Genomic DNA, 17,211 nt, shown 5'->3' with positions numbered 1-17,211 from the left:
CCCTCTGTATTCATCCTGCTGGTCATTTCTTACAGAATAATAATATTCATTAACATTCATATACCACAATTTACCCAACCATTCTCCAATTGATGGGCATTCATTCATTTTCCAGTTTCTAGCCACTACAAAAAGGGCTGCCACAAAACATTTTGGCACATACAGGTTCCTTTCCCTTCTGTATTTCTTTGGGATATAAGCCCAGTAGTAGCACTGCTGGATCAAAGGGTATGCATAGTTGATAACTTTTTGGACATAATTCCAGATTGTTCTCCAGAATGATTGGATTTGTTCACAACTCCACCAACAATGCATCAATGTCCCAGTTTTCCCACATCCACTCCAATTCATCATTTTTTCCTGTCATCTTAGCCAATCTGACAGGTGTGTAGTGGTATCTCGAGTTATCTTAATTTGCATTTCTCTGATCAATAGTGATTTGGAACACTTTCATATGAGTGGAAATAGTTTCAATTTCATTATCTGAAAATTGTCCTTTGACCATTTATCAATTGGAGAATGGCTTGATTTCTTATAAATTTTCTTATATATTTTGGAAATGAGGCCTCTATCAGAACCTTTAACTGTAAAAATGTTTTCCCAGTTTGTGGCTTCCCTTCTAATTTTGTTGGCATCAGTTTTGTTTGTATAAAGGCTTTTTAATTTGATGTAATCAAAATTTTCTCTTTTGTGATCAATAATGATCTCTAGTTCTTTTTTGGTCATAAATTCCTTCCTCCTCCACAAGTCTGAGAGGTAAACTATCCTATGTTCCTCTAATTTATCTCATTCTTTATGCCTAAATCATGGGCCCATTTTGATCTTATCTTGGTATATGATATTAAGTGTGGGTCCTAGAATTGTATTCTTGTATTTTTTTTATATGTGTGCTTTCACTATGCTTTTTTTCCCCTGCAGAATATAACATTTGTTTAAATAAGCCCAAATCTCCTTCCCCCAAATCCCCATTGAGAACAAGGGAAAATAAAAGCCCTGTTACAAACATACATAGTTAAACAAAACAAATTCTGCATTAGTCTTGTCCAAAAAAAGTATGACCCATTTTTCATTCTTGGTTTTGTTTTGTTTTTGTTTTGCTGAGGCAATTGGGGTTAAGTGATTTGTCCAGGGTCAGACAGCTAGGACATGTTAAGTGTTTGAGACTAGATTTGAACGGAGGTCCTCCTGACTTCAGGGCTGGTGCTTGAATTCTTGATTTCTTCAGGAGATGGATAGCATGTTTTGTTCTTCTGGAATTGTGGTGATTCATTAGTTTTGTTGTTCTCTCAGTTCTCTGTTTTTTTCTGTCAGTTCAGACAAGTTTTCCCAGATTATTCCTAAATGATTTCCTTCATTTTCTAAAGCATAATAGTATTCTGTCATATCTATATACCATTGTTGTTCATTCCAGGTTCAGGGGTCCTTCATATCAGTTTCCCTTTGCCACCTCACGTAGCCATGCAAGCTATTTGATGTCCAAGGAGAGGCTATGCACCAGAGCAAGAGGTCCCAAACTCAATCCAGGTCACTGCAATGGGAACGTCCATGAGTGTTGAGGTCTAGATAGAGGGTACCTAAATGAAATTAGGGTTTAGTTGAGGTCTAGTGGCAGGTTCGGGGTACAGGGATTCAAATGGAGCTCCTTTGCACCCCCTTGGATGAGGTCTAGTAGCGGGCGAGTCCCAATAAAAGCATTGGCCTGAGAGCTAAATTGATAAGAGGTTTATTATTGGGTTTGGAAGTAAGGAGATAGGTGAAGGTAGAGAGATAAGGAGGGCAGTGGGCAGAGGGTCCTCACATGGCTATCAAGTTTGGAATTTCTGAAAAAAGGGGGTCCCAGAGACTCCCTTTTTATAATGGGAGATTTAGCTCGAGGTGGCTTTTGGGTGTAGCCCCAAAGTTGGCTCAGATATGGGTGGAGCTGGGACAGGTCCGCATCTTTTTGGAATTCAAAGGGACCAGGATTTGTAGTCAAAGGGTAATTACATTAACTAGAGGTTTGGGAATCAAAAATAAGAATCTTTCCCACATCATTCTCCTCCCCCCCCCCCCAAGCAGTTGGAACTTAAAATTTATTTAAGAAAAAAAGGACTTGGGGCAAAGTCTCTTATTGAGACAGAATTGAAGATTTTCTCCTTCCAGGATTTTCCAAGTTGGGGGGTCCCCTCTGTGGCTTTCCAAAGTAAGAAATGGTCTCAGGCCCTTTGCAATGCATCAAGAAATGAACAAGTTCAGGTGCAAGCAGCAATAATGTAGTTCAAACACCAGAAGCATAGAAGGATCTCAGTCTAAAATGCATAGCCTCTCCTTGGACAATAAATAGCTTGCATGGTGCTTCTGGTTGGAATCCTTCTCCAATGTCCACAGAGCTTTGTCTGCTTCTTTATGCTACCTTGAGCTAGAAAAGATGCCCTGCATTTAGTCTATTGACATTTACTAGATCTATTTAGAAAAGGGCTTTTTGTAAAGCAGGGATTAGGGGAGAATTTACTGAACTTCCTCCTACTTTCCTGTTGAAGAAGGGACCCCAAAATCTCAACTCTGCCTCAGTGAGGGACCCCGCCTCAGGGAAAGCAAACAGTTTCATTCTGTTACCTAGCAAAAGGAATTCCAATCCTATCAAATTGAAGAAACTCAATGAATTCTATTCAAATTCCAGCTCAAGCTGAAACCCAGTGAGTAGATGAGCCAACTCGGGACTCCACCCACAAGCCCCTTTCAGCTTGTAGCAAAAGCTCCTGTTATAAAGAGCCAAACTAAAATCATCTCTCTGCAGAGGTTCTAAACATGCCATGCCACGCGAAAGAGCTACCCACTGAATAATGTTCTTTTCAAGTACCACCTTCTCTTTATCCTCACCTGTTTCCCTAACCAGACTTTATACCTCTCTGACAGGATTTCCAACTTTCCCTATAATAAATAAATTTAGGTTTTCGGGTCTGTAAATTCCTTTACAGAGAATCTTTGTGCCGCCAGAAGGGAGTTCCCCCAAAATCCCTATCCTTGTGCCAAATCCCGAAAGGGGGTAGGGGAGCCAAACCTCTCCATTTGGTTCCCTGAACCCCAAACCTGCCACTAGACCTTATCATTTAACTCCTTGACCACCAGAAACCTTAATCTCATTTTGGTTCCCTAAATCTAGACCATTATTTGGTTCCCTACTAAAGGGAACCCCAAAACCTAAACCTCATCACTGTCTTGGCTCTACCTTGCATTATACTCCTTTCCCTTATTTTATGTGAATGTTTCTCCTCATTTGACAATAACTTTTTTTGATTGTACCCATTGATAAAAAGTTTCTATTTGTATTCATTGTATACATATTTATAATTTATTATTGGACTGTACATCATGATATCAAACTCAGAAATAGACCCCACGGCCATATATTGACTTAGAAAACCAAAAACTTTAGTGACTTAGAAAAACATTTGTATTGTATTTTTATTTTGTTAAATATTTCTTGATTACATTTTAATCTCAGTTGAATTTAATTTACACTTAAAAAGTTTTGCAGGCTACAAGTTTGATAAGCTTTGATGTGCATTATAAAAACAGAAATGAAACAAAGGAGATAAATAACTTTTTACTAAGAGTATGAAAACATTTTTTATTCTTCCAAGGAATTTAGGAAGTACATACTGCCATTTCTGGTGAAGGTAGAGAAAAGAGTCAGAGGATTGGATGTAGAGAAAAATTGCTTACATATCCTCCCAACTGTTTAGCCTACCAGAAGAGTAGCTTCTTTGGTAGCAGACAGAGGAAAGAGCAACAAAAGCTGGTAGTAACTGCAAGTATGCTGAATAGCTGTACTACTCTTCACGGTTCTCGGGTTTTCTTTGCTTACTTTAACATAGTATACTCTCCAACTTATAAAGGACTACCATCTAAATTGAGGGCAGGGACTTTTATTTTTTCAGTTACTATAAAGATCATTTTCAATGTTTTTTTTTAATTTTTAGAATAGCTTTTTATTTTCAAAATATATGCAAAGATAGCAATTAACACTTACCCCTGCAAAGGCTAGTGCTCCAAATCTCTCTCCCCTAGACAGCAAGTAATTCAATATAGGTTAAGCATGTATGACTCTTCCAAATATCTCCACACTCCTGGTACACGAGAAAAATTAGATCAAAAAGGAAAAAAAAATGAGGGGGGAAAAGCAAGCTGACAACAAAAAAAGGTAATATATACTCTGTTGTGATCCACATTCAGTCTGTCCCCGTTGTCCTCTTTGGGTGCAAATGGCTCCATCAGAAGTCTCTGTGGTTCAGACAGCATTTATATCTAGAAGCAAAGTTTTTATTATACGAGATGGGTGTCCCACCCATCAGAGCAGACTATCAAAGGGAGGAGGCACCCTAGGGGGCAGGGTCAACACTTTTTATCCCTATTGCAAATACTCCCTCCCACCACTGACCCTCATCCTCATTGGCTGAGGATCTTACATTCTAGATGTGGGAACTATGCAAGAAATTGAACTTGACCAATAAGTACATAGTTGCCCATATTTGACTGAAATAAGGAAGATAACAAGAAGGGGACTTTAAGTATGCCCTTGACTTAATGTTCAGGCCTACTCAAACTTTGAAATAGATGAAGCCTTACTTGATTTTCACAAATGTCTTGGAAAGATCTCACCTCATCTCGTTCAAAGTCTATTGGAATTGGCCTGAATCAACTCAACATTCAGTTTTATAAGATTTTGTGTTACACATTGTTTTCTCCTTATTTCCCTTCCCTACCCTCTCCCCAAGATAGCAGGTAATCTGATATAAGATATATACGTATAGTACTTTTAAACATTTCTGTTAGTCATCTTGTGAAAGAAAATCAGAACCAAAGGGAAAAACTATGAGAAAAAAACAAACAAAAAGGTATGCTTTGATCAGCATCCAGTCTCCATAGTTCTCTCTGGATTTGAATGTCTTCTATCTCAAGTGTATTGGAATTGTCTTTAATCACTGTATTGCTGAGAACATCATAGTTGATCATCAGCATTTGATTTAAATCTTATTACATATTTGTACTTATATGCTGAAAATTCGTTTTCCTTTTTTAATTGATGGATTTCGTTAATTATATGTATTCAGACATGTGAATCAGAACCAAAAAAAAAGTTTCAAAAAAATCATGAGAACAATTACAGAATCAAACTATCACTGAAAAACATAGATTAATGAAAAAAGCCTCTGTAAAATCTCAATTACAGCAGCATTAAAAATGATATCAAGTGATTTGCCATGCAGAGGTACCATTCTTTTATTTATCCATTGGCAAAAGAAAGGGTAATCGCATTAACTATTGATTTGTATGTAAATCACTTTCTTTCTCAACTATTTCTCCTTTACCAGTGAGCGATTTTGTTCACAAAGAATAAAAAACAGGTGGGAAAAGAAATAACATCAGTGAAGTTATACATGCAGTGGCTCACACTGGCCAGTATATATATTCTCTGCATAAAAGACATGGGGTCAAACTTGGTCATTTTAATTAAACAGCTTTCTGTACTGATTTTTATTGTTCATTTATCTTGTCATTATGTGTCTATTTCCTGGTTCTTAATGTACTCTGTTATATGTGTTAAATTACAATAAACCGGAACAAAGTTGTGTTGATTTTTAGCTCCCTTTGGATAGTTGAAGTCAATGCAAATACATTTTCAAGTGTTTTCTTTTCTAAATCTATTTTTAAACATTGGGCCTTCCCATACTTTACATGTCTGACTAATGAATGTCTGAGTTGTTTATCTTCACTGTGGGTTTCTTTTTTCCTGTTTGTGCTTTCTTAACACTTTTATAAATTTGACCACATGTATATTTTGTTTGCTATTTGTCATTTTACTTTAAATAAGCCATTGTGTCTTATACTTGGTGGGTCATTCTTTATACTTGTATTTTCCAGAAAATTATATACCAGAATTTTTATTTTAATTGGTTATATTTGATTGGGAGTATTTCATATATAACCTTATATACTATATATACTATACTGGCTTATATACTAGACAGACTACATCTACAGTGGGAGAACAGATTTGATAGGTAAGAATTACCTGAACACTAGACTGCTTCCTAAAAGCAAAAGAGTTTATTGTCATATAAAGAACAGGGCCAACCAGGTTGGTCTAAAGGGCTACTTCAGAATGGGTATTTTAATAGGGAAAAAGTAGGACTAAGCAGTGAGATGTTTACTCTTTGTCTATTAGACTCTTTCATAGGAGAAACCATGGGCAAATTTTGAGAAAAACAAGGAATACAAACATGTAGCAGTAATGAGATGCAAATGATGACGTTAGTGGTAGTAGTGATGAGGTGCAAGAAGTGATTTGGGAAATCCCCTCTGGTTTGAGGCACAGGTCCTATGTGAAAGAATCTGTGTGGCAAAAGGGATTTATTGACACTGAGAATATATTCACCAGTCAGCATGGTCTGTTAAAGATATCTGGGCATGTAGTCCTAGATATATTGGGGATTGCTTTGATATTTGGCCGGGAATGGGAGGTGTGGGGGTGTGTGGAGACAATTCTTGAGAGACTGATTTTGAATTCAATTTAAAATTGAATTAGATTACTTGACTGGGGCGTTTGAGCCACTTGAGTTTGAGGCAGTTCAATGGAAGAAGGTGATTGACCAAGATCTTCAATTGAATGAAAGTACTTAACTGGGAGTTTGCAGGCTTTTCCCAGGGTCTGGTCGTTCCCCCGAAGGGTATCTGGGCCCCCCCAAAATCTCAAGTTTATGTCGGCAGGACCCAGGCTTCCTGGCATCCTGTGTACTTACTCCTTGCCACCTGGGTTTATGGTTAAACATGTCCTGTTTATCACAGTCCATGCCTCCTGTACCTGTCCTGGTGGGCAGCAATTTATTTTTCTTTCCCTTGTCCATAAATATAAACAGAGCCTCTGTTTATGGGCTGTGCTGGAGTCCATTCCACATTTATGAATGTAGTTTTCTCATGGTTATCATTGGTAAATCATGGCTTGTGTCTAACATGCATTTCATGTAATTTGTAGGATTTTAGATCTGAATGGGAATTTACAGATTATAGTTCAAACTTCAGTCTTTTTTTTTTATAGTCAGGATTTTTCTTGATACACTTCTTTGACTTCCCAGAGCACCATATCACAAAATAGATTGTATTATAAATACATTTGTTTACATTTGAATCAATTCTTTATATATTATAGCACTGAGACCTTTATCAGAAAAACTTTTTACAAAGATTTTCCCCGTGCGGGACATAAAAAGACCCCTACCCAAAAATAACTACTCAGATCACTCATGGAAAGCAAAATTATTAGAATCTCCATAAGTTAACCATCCTGTTCTGGAGGGACACTCCCTTGAGAATGGTCATCGTTTTTATACATTTCAAAGAACCCCAAATCCCACCCTCTGTATGTTGTGATTGGTTAATTAAGTGTCTATTCCCCTATTTAGACAGTGGAATGCAGTAGATAAGGTGATGTGTAGTTTCTTCTGCCACTTTTTAATCCCTTCTTTGGACTATGGAATGTAGTGCAGGCCTTATCTAAAATCATGTGATTCTGGAGAAGATGAAACTGAGGCCATAAGGCTTTAACTAATTTTTAACAGTTACTGATCAATATGTGCTTGGTCTGTAAGTTCTTCCTTTTCCACACAATCCCCCCGTTATTTATATATATATATTTCCTCATTGTGGTCATTTCCAACATTGTGGTCAAATTCAGTGAATCTCCTCATCTGGATCATTCCCTGCCACCACCTCCCATTCCTCTTTGTGTAAAATCATCATTTTAATGGCATTGTCTGTACGACAGTGATCTTTGAACTATTCTTGTTACCTATGTAATTATATAGGGTAAACATGGTAGCAACAGAATAATGCCACTTATAGCTATTAGTCCATATCCCAACAGTTGTTTCCACCAGTTTCCACTGAACCATGACCACTAGCCAGTACTAAAGGGAGATTTCCAAACCTGCACGGTACATGTACAATCTTACGGATGTTTTTCATGATTTCCTTAATGATAATGATTTGCCTGTAATCATCTACATGCAGCAGATGGACACATTCAGTTTCCCACAGACCCCTTCTTCCTCTGCCAACAGATAAAACTAATATATAAAAATATAAATATATATATATAATATATAAATATATAATAAATATATAAATATATATATAATATATAAAAATAATAAAACTAATCTATAGTATAAAACAGCTTCCCTTGTCTGGGTGACTTGATCTGCTAATAGATCTGAGGGCCTGAGCAGTTTGGTTAGTTGTTACCTCTAAGACTTCTTGAAGTCAAATTAATCTGTTTAATATATATGTATGTATGTGTGTGTGTGTGTGTGTGTCCGTCCGTATCCGATATATCCCCAACTATCATCTTGGGCCCATGTCACTGTTCCATATTCCTTGATAATCTGTGCTGGGAGCCAGCCTAATGGCATAACCAGTTTGAGTAAATTATGGGGTATTTGACAAATAGGCTTCTTTCTTAATTCCTTCAAACATTGCTCATTACCCTGAATTACCATTGCTCATTACATGAATGCTGGTGGACACAATTAAGCACTGACCCATCATCACAAACAATATTTGATTTGCCCCATCTATTTCTATACTCACCACAATCTATAATATCTACGCTCTCTGGTTGAAGAGTAAAAGTCCATTCACACTTACTGTCTCCCATCCATGACCCTGTACCTGTTTGATTTAGGCAATGCCCCAATAAGGTGCCCCAGATCAATACCACTATCAAGATTTTACATGCAGAGTTCATCAGTTCTTGTTCAATATTTGTCTCAGCTTATTCTCTGAATTCATTTTGGAAGTCCACAGCCTTGGAGTGTCCATTAATTCTGGTATGCTGAGTCCACCCTCTTTCTTGTGTATGTACTGCTATGTCTGAGGTCAAGAGGATCTGGAACGGTCCTTCCCAGGTCGGGTCAGCTTGTCCTCCTTTCATGTCTGAACCAGGACCCCTGTCTCCAAGCTAGAACTTATGCACCATGAATCCTAAGGGAGGAGTCTGAGCAATAAGCCCATTTAGTTGTAAGGTTTTCAGATGTTGCAGTAAAGACATGACATATTTACTTAACAAATTCTTGGTTTCAAATATTGGATCCAAGGAAGAACTTTGAATCCCTTTTGGATAAGGGTGACTATACAATAATTCAAAAGGTGATAATCCATCCCTTTGGGATTTTGTTAAAATTCTTAATAAGGCAAGGGGAAGGCACTTGGGCCAGGGCAATTATGTCTCTAATGCCAATTTAGTCAGTTGCTGACTAAATAATTTAATACATTGAAATAATTTACTAAATAATTTCCTTATTCATTCTTTCCACTTTACCTGATAGCGGATGCCATGGGATATGTAAATCCTATGATATTTCTAGAGCTTGGGCCATATATCGGAGGATCTTAGCCGTGAAACGGGTGCCTTGTTCCAAATCTTATCTGCTCCACCAACTCATACCTCGGAATGATATGCTCAAAGAGTATTTTTATGACTGCTGAGGCAGTTGTCCAGGCAAGGGGAAAGGCATCCACCCGAGGTCAGATGGCTCACTATGACCAACAGGTATTTGAGATACCCACTAATGGCAGTTCAGTATGTATGCTTTGGAAAGGTCTGATACCAGGGGCCTTCCTCCTTTTTGGACTTGTCATTGGGCCATCCTATTTGGCCTTTGACAAACAAGACAACCGCTGGCAAGTTGCCTCCTATTGTGTACAAGCCCAGTGCCACAAACTTAGTCAGCACCTCATCACACAGGTCTTGGATACCCCAATGACTGCCCTGATGTAAATGTTAGAGTACATGTCCCATACCCACTGTGGTCAGTACCTCTCAAATAGAGGAGCCAGTGCCCCTCTGTATCCTCCTGAACACCAAGGCTTTGGATTTCCTACTTCTCTTCTGGGGTAAAGGAAGGTGGAGGCATTTGAGGGTAACATACCAGAATTAGCAGCATCATTTCCTCCCTATTTACAGATTCCTCTTCTCCAGCCCATTTCGCCTCCTCATCCACAAAGCAGTTTCCCCTTGCCTCAAATGAATCTCCTCTTTGGTGCCCCTGCACATGAATTACTGCAGTGTTCTTAGGTAACATAAGATTAGTTAAAATTTCTGTGACCAATGCCTTGTGTGCCAATCCCTTACCCTTACTGTTTCCATTCTTTCCCTCAAGTAGTTTACAGGATCTAATTTCTTTTTCCCTTCATTTATACAGTGACCTAAATATTTACCTCACATTTTACAACTTGCAATTTATTTGTCTTGAGAAATTCTCAGTCCCTGTGTTCCTAAATAATTTAACAAGCTCATAGTGACTTGGACAAGGTCACTCTTTTTCCGCCCTGCCACAAGAAGATCATCTACATATTGTAAGACTTTTAACAGTAAGGAATTTATCCCAGAATGTTCACACAATTCTTGCCCGAGCAGATAATTTCATAAATTGAATATTATACCAATCATTTTGCTTTTAACATACCCAGTATACAGAAAAATCCCAAACTACCTATTGTCCATAACAAAAACATTTTTAAAAGGATGAAGGCAAAAACTATTATTCTTGAAGTCCCTTTAAATAATTGACATTCACATAAAAGTATCTGAAAAGCTCTTGTTTTTAATTATTAAATTTAAATATTATTAAACTTTCTGAAATAACCCTTTCAAACCTTTGAAACTATAGAGGGATTGGGAATTCTAGGTGATGGTTCATAGTCCTCCCAGTTCTTTAGGTGGGGGTAGCTGGTTCAGTTCATTACTGCTGTATTGGAACTGATTTGGTTCATCTCATTACTGAAGATGGCCACATCCATCAGAATTGATCATCATATAGTATTGTTGAAGTATATAATGATCTCCTGGTCCTGCTCCTTTCACTCAGCAGTTGGTGTAAGTCTCTCCAGGGTCTCTCCAGGCCTTTCTGAAATCCTCCTGCTGGTCATTTCTTACCGAATAATAATATTCCATAATATTTATATACTACAATTTATTCAGCCATTCTCCAATTGATGGGCATCCACTCAGTTTCTGGCCACTACAAAGAGGGCTGCCACAAACATTTTGGCACATACAGGTCCCTTTCCCTTCTTTAAGATTTCTTTGGGATATAAGCCCAGTAGTGACACTGCTGGATCAAAGGGTATGCACGGTTTGATAACTTTTTTTGAGCAATAGTTCCAAATTGAATCTTATAGTTTTATGAGGAGAGATAATAAACGGATATATACAAAGCAAGCTATATGTAAGATAAATACGAAATAACAGGGAAGGTACTAAAATTGCTTAGGAAAAGCTTCAAAGATGAAAATTGAGAAAAAATAGATTTAGTAATTTAGAGATGATTATTAACTTTGGAGAGAACAATTTTAATTGAATGATGAGGTTGGAAGGTAGCAGACAGTTGTGGAGACATCTGTTGTAAGGATAGAACTAGCATTTTTATAGCACCTGCCATGTGCTGGTCACTGTGCTAAAGCACATTTGATCCTCAAAACAATCCTAAAGAGCAGGTGCTATATTCTTCCATTTTAAATTGAGGATCTGAAAGTATCTGAAGTCATTTGAATTCAGTTCTTCCTCATTCCAGGCCCAGTGCTCTTTCCACTGTATTACTTGGTTTTAATCTACTTGGATAGCTAGGTGGGAGGCATCCTAAGCCTTTCCTAACCTAGACTTCTCTTACAATCTTCTTACACATCACTTCTTGTAATGTTCTCTTTATTCTAGCAATACAGCAATACAGCTTTCTTGGCCATAAAACAAGATTCTCCATCTTTCAGTTCTGGCCATTTCCCTTACTGTCTCCCATGTTTGGAACTCTTGCTCTCATCAACTCTCACTACTGACTACCCTGATTTCATTTAAGTCCTAACTAAAAACCACCTTCTATAGAAAGGCTTGCCTCTTTTCTTTAACAGAGTGAAGGCATCCTCCTATTTATTGTATAGAGAGCTTAGTTGTAACACATGTACATATTGCTTCTCCCCTTAGATTGTAATTTCTGGGAGAGAGGGGGATTATCTTTTGCTTCTTCTTGTGGCACAGTGCCTAGCACATAGTAGGCCTTTAATATTGAATAGTTGGCTGATTTTATATCCTGAGATTGCTTAGCCTGTGATTCTGGGCAAGTCGCTTAATCTCTCTCAGCTGAAGTTTCCATATTTGTGTAAAGTAGGAATAGAATGGCATTTATCTCAGTGTTGTTGCTCTTGTGAGGATCAATGAAATACTATATGTAGTGTACTTCATAAACTGCAATATGAATGTTGGCTATTGAAATCATATATCTAGACTGCCCATTTCTCCCAGTGGACTGACAAAATAGTTCGTCAGAAAAAGATGATTTGAAATAAAGCAATAATAAAGGTTTTTTTTTTTCCCCCATTTCAGAATTGTGTTCTTTAGTTTTTAAATTTTTAAGCAGTTCTTTAATTTGCACATCAGTTAATCAAAAAGCATGAAGTCCAGACTGTATATGCCAGGCATGGTTCTGGGGATAATAAAGACGGGGGATACTAGTTCTGCCAATTAATCTGGAATTGGCTAAACAAGTTTTGCTTTACGAGTATAAAGAATATTACTATTCTTTAAGAAATAATGAATGTAACATTAATTAATGTAAATGAAAAGAATACAAAAAAGAAATGAGATACTTTTTAATCAAGACATTTTCCTCTAATGATGAAAACATGCTCCTCTTTTCTTTATAGAGGAACATTTCATATACTGTCAAACCTGGTTGATGGTTTTATTTAATTCATTAATTCTTTTAATTATTAAAAATAAAGAAATAACATAAATATGAATTTAGATTTTCTTTTGGTGAATTGTGTTAGCTATAATTTGTATATATCAGCATAAAAACTTATAATGGCCCAGATTACCATAAGTTACGTTTGCTCTCTTTTCTCTCCTTTCCTCATTCTTTTGCACTAGTCCTTCCATGATTATGTTTTCGAGTGAGAAAAACTTACTCTTTCCACGTAAATATTTATGGCCAGCACACTCTTGACTAGAATTTCACTTTGCTTTGACTTTAAGAAAACTAGAGGGGATTGGTTTGAGACGACTAGTTTTTATGAACTCTCAGGCCCTGCGTTTTCCATGGTTACCTTGGTTAGGTTCATTTTTTGTCTTTTTAAGAAAAAAATCTTTCCGGTTTTCATATTGTATGGGACTAGAAGAATGAAGTTTTCTCAGAGACTTAAGTCACATGATCTGTATTCCCAGAGTGGGGAAGATCAAGTCTTGAACCCTGGGTTGCAGGGAGTCACATGGTCTCTAAAGGTCAGAGTATCAGGAAGTGACCTGTGCAGTAGGACCTGTGGGAAGCAGACAACATTGGTGACCATTGGTCAAGCATGCTTTCGTTCTTTTAGTGTATTCAATGAAAAGGCTTGGATTCTTTTACTTTTTAAATCCCTGACAAGCCGGTCATGAGCACATGTTGAGAGTTGGGATGGTTCCCAGGTGTGTATCTGGACCTCTCTCTGTGCAGAGACTTAAAAATGCTTTCTCTTTGTATCTGAAGACTAATTAATTTGGGAAGGGAGTCTAGCACCTGTTCCACACTATTTCATATTTCAATTACAGGATTCTAGTGTGTTAAACTTTGTGATGAGTAATATTCTAGTATAAAGCAGATAGGATAATTTTTTTTTAATTTGTAAAACATTTAAGTGGAAAACATTAATTTTGTTTGGTCCCTTTCTTTTAGAAAATGATCTGTTCTGTTTCAGAAGGAAATAATATTGTTGCCATATATAAAAAATATAGGGAACAAAGGCAAAACTCTTAAATATGATGGATTTTACTGGTTAGGAGGTTCTAGAATAGGATAAAATATTTTGTTGAATATATCATACACTAAAGTATGCTAAAATATCCAAAACAAATATTCTGCCATCCTCTCTAGCATTAGCTGAATGATTCTATTCTAGCTATACACAACAGTATTGAGTCCAGACAACCACAAAGGTTTGTTCACCTACTTTTTCAATGTTGGATCTTGATGTTAGTTAAGCTTTTGCCTCAAGATGATCACATGAACACTCTTTAGGAGAACTCATGATAGCTCTCCCCCCAGCCTTTTGAAAGCACTGTTGTTTAGTTTATGGTATGAACAAAAGCCAAGTACATTACAAATTTGTTAGAATATCTCAATGAGTTATTCATTATAAATGAAATCCATTTTTTTCAAATGTATCTTTATGTGGGGGATGAAAAATCATTATATTAGGCAATATTTAGTGCTGTCACATGCTTAATTTTGAATTTAGAATAGTAGTTTGTATTTCTTTTGAAACTATGACTTTATTCTTTGATATCTTTTAAAAAAACAATTTTTTATCATGTTCTGAATGTTTTTGCAAGAAACTATCTTGGATGTTTTTCATTAATTGTTGGAACAATTGTATTGAAAATAAAGGGGGGGGGCATAGGGAAGGAGAGAGAGACACACAGAGAGATGGACAAGAGACACAGAGATTCAGAGAAGGAGACAGGAAGGCAGAGAGAGTGTGTGAGTGTGTATGTTTATACCCCTCTAATGCAGTAGGACCCAAGAGCCCGTGACATTAAAACCGTGACATTAGCGTGTATTTGTTCCATGCTCTTTTTACCATATTTAATTACTTTCATTGGAATAATGCCTTTGAACCAATATTAGTGTTGCTATTGTTAGAAATAATACTTTTGACATTGAAAATCAGATATCAAGAAAATTTATTAAAGATGAATCTTAAGGAATTATAACGTTTCTGGCTAGAAGTGGGCAACACTTCTGTGTGTAAAGGGAGCACTGAGTACAGAAGTGGAAGAACCTTTATACTTGCTCATGTGAGGAAGATCCTCCCTTCAGAGAGCAGATTGGTCCATGTCTTTCTGATACACCCACTGCGTGTTTTTCCTTAATATGTTTATAATATGTTCTCCCCCTCAATCATATGTCCCAATTCAAAAATGGCAGAAAACTCCTCCTTTGAGGTGTGTTATTTTATTAATATTAGGTTATTAAGCAGGTGCTGTAGTGATTTGGGCTGGATGGGCTATTATCTTAAGTTTGTGGTTTTCTCAAAAATCACAAGTCTTTCTGATTGGCTGAATTCCTTTGTGCCTTCCTAGACCCCCCAATTCCTTGTTTGTTCAAGGCTTCTATTGATCACTTAATTGTTCTATGAATCCTAATCTTCCTTAACCTCTCACATTCTGAGAACCTCTTGGTTAGTGGTATGCACTATCCCACACCACCTCAAAGCTTGCAACCCAACTTTTCACATTTCTCACACTATTTTGTTGTGTTCTTTTAGGTAGTGATGAGAGAAAGAAGCAGTTATTAAAGATGTTTATTGTACTATATGATGACCAGTTCTGATGGACCTGGCCATCCTCAGCAAATGAGATCAACCAAATCATTTCCAATGGAGCAGTAATGAACTGAACCAGCTATGCCCAGAGAAAGAACTCTGGGAGAGTCTGATTCTTTTTGTACAGCAAAATAATGTTTTGGTCATGTATACTTATTGTGTATCTAAGTTATATTTTAATATATTTAACATCTACTGGTCATCCTGCCATTTAGGGGAGGGGGTGGGGGGGGGGTAAGAGGTGAAAAATTGGAACAAGAGGTTTGGCAATTGTTAATGCTGTAAAGTTACCCATGCATATATCCTGTAAATAAAAGGCTATTAAATAAAAAAAAAAATAAAGATGTTTATTGTAAATGCCAGTTATCCCTTTAAAGAGTTAATATTTTTCTTTTACGAAAGTTTGGGAACCTTTCAAAAAAAATTTTTCAGGAACCTCCTTTTGTCATGAAGAGAGAATTTTTACAAATTGAATTCTGCTTTTTGTTGACTATCACAGACATATCACATCGCTCTGAAAAACATTTTGACTCCTAAGACATTAAGGGATTTTAAGGAATTCATTGAAGTAGTCTCTTCTCTTTTTCTTGCCAATGTAACTTTCGACCAATCTTCAAATTTATATATATATTAATACTATTGCATGCCCATAAGAATTGCTGTCACCACAGAGAACTTTCTGGTTCTCTGGTTTTTCATCATGTTCTGAATGTTTTTGCAAGAAAATATCTTGGATTTTTTCCTTAATTGTTGTACTTGTGTATTGAAAATAAAGGGGAAGGGGGAGCATAGGGAAGGAGAGACAGACACACACAGAGATAAGACAGACAAGAGACAGACATTTTCAGAGAGGGAGGCAGGAAGGCAGAGCTCACTCAGAGCTCTCTGAGCCATGTGGAATCCTTGCACCATGTGGGCCAGGGTGGGTGAAAGTTCTTACATAATGCAGCTGTGATCACAGTGACTACCTTTTGACACTATAACTATGACACTGTGATACTTTCCTTTAAGTACAGTTTGCAGAGGAAATGCTATAGCTAGAAATTTGTGTCTGGTCTGGGTGATAGATATTGGTGAATCACTTGAGTTCATATCTGAGTAGCAGTTAGTCCTAAAACTATCCATTACAAATACAGTGAACCCCAAGAAATGGAGGGTCTAAAGAGAGGCGAATTGACCCAGAGTGTAATAATGGAACAGTTTTAAATTCTTTTACCAATCAGTTGTGGGAACAGTCCTTTAGTGGCCTTTGCCCTTCCATTCTGAGTGAGATAGGTATATTCCCTTCCCAATCCTCCCAAAAGAAGGAAAGAATTTTATTTATTTATTTTTATTTGAATAGCTTTTTATTTACAAGTTATATGCCTGGGTAATTTTACAGCATTGACAGTTGCCAAACCTTTTGTGCCAATTTTTCCCCACCTTTCCCTTACGCCTTCCCCTAAATGGCTAGATGACCAATACATATTAAATATATTAAAAGTATAAATTAAATACAAAATAAGTATACATGTCCAAACTGTTATTTTGCTGTACAAAAAGGATCAGACTCTGAAATATTGTACAATTAGCCTGTGAAGGAAATAAAAAATGCAGGGGGGCAAAAATATAGGGATTGGGAATTCAATGTAATGATTCTTAGTTATCTCCCAGAGTTCTTTCACTGGGTATAGCTGGTTCAGTTCATTACTGCTCCATTAGAACTGATTTGGATCATATCATTGCTGAAGATGGCCAGGTGCATCAGAATTGATCATCATATATTGTTGTTGAAGTATATAATGATCTCCTGGTCCTGCTCATTTCACTCAGCATCAGTTC

General features: G+C 37.0%; 1 protein-coding gene and 1 long non-coding RNA gene across 5 annotated transcripts in view; one reads left to right on the top strand and one right to left on the bottom strand.

Moving 5' to 3' along the window:
• The window catches only part of SPAG9 (sperm associated antigen 9), a 126,994-nt gene that overhangs the window by 12,362 nt on the left and 97,421 nt on the right, over positions 1-17,211 (top strand). The window lies entirely within an intron of this gene.
• LOC116423319 overlaps positions 4,224-17,211 on the bottom strand; it is a 59,372-nt gene continuing 46,384 nt past the window's right edge. Inside the window, exon 3 of the long non-coding RNA XR_004233874.1 lies at positions 4,224-4,287. This is a non-coding gene — a long non-coding RNA (uncharacterized LOC116423319). The remainder of the gene's footprint in view (positions 4,288-17,211) is intronic.

Source organism: Sarcophilus harrisii, chromosome 4, assembly GCF_902635505.1.
Source record: "Sarcophilus harrisii chromosome 4, mSarHar1.11, whole genome shotgun sequence".
NCBI classification, from domain to species: Eukaryota; Metazoa; Chordata; class Mammalia; order Dasyuromorphia; family Dasyuridae; genus Sarcophilus; species Sarcophilus harrisii.
Note: the sequence above shows the minus strand (reverse complement) of the source record. Positions and strands in the feature narration are given on the sequence as shown.